This window comes from Podarcis tiliguerta (genome assembly GCF_965153285.1).
Source record: "Podarcis tiliguerta genome assembly, chromosome: 18".
Classification (NCBI taxonomy): domain Eukaryota; kingdom Metazoa; phylum Chordata; class Lepidosauria; order Squamata; family Lacertidae; genus Podarcis; species Podarcis tiliguerta.
Window position 1 is genome coordinate 4,202,524 of NC_139551.1, and position 705 is coordinate 4,203,228.

Below are 705 nucleotides of genomic sequence, written 5' to 3' on the forward strand. Positions count from 1 at the left end.
TTGTTTTGCACAGCTCTGGAGACCTCAGAGAGAGGGGAATGTGAAACCTCAAGTAGCAGAATTTCTGGTGGCTGTTAATGCCTTTTCCTCTCTCACAGAACCACCCCTTCTCTAGGCAGCTCTTTCTGAACGGGGTGGGGAGAGTAAGATTGTGACCCACTTTGGCCTCTTCTCCACCCCCCTGAATCTTTTCCAACCTGCACACTCACAACAAAGCCTGCCAATGCCTCCCCTACTGTTTTGGGACAGTAAGAGCAACAGCACTCGCAGCCTGGACACTGGAATCGGAAGGGATGGTTTGTTAGGCCACAGGGACTCCGTTTCGCAAAAGGGGGACCGCTCCACGCCCACCTGCCATGCTGCTCAAGAAAAACTCTTATCTTTTGGGCATTTCCTTTCACACTGGTCAATCTGAAGGAAGGCTAACTCTGAAACAAGGGTGCATGAGTGAGGGTCAATGTGGAAAAGGGGCAAGAATGTTGGGCACGCCTTTAAGGGCTTATCCGGAGCGTGGGGAGCTTTCACGTTGCCAGACTATAGTGTTTTTAATTCAACCCAGGGACAGATGGTATAAGGCTTGGATTTTGGGGTTGTTGGTTTTTTTTTTTTTAAAAAAAGGTCCTCTCTGGAAAAAGGCGGTGATCCTCTCTGGATCTTTCATTTGATAAAATCCACCTAACCATTCAGGGGTAGAGCCAGACCATA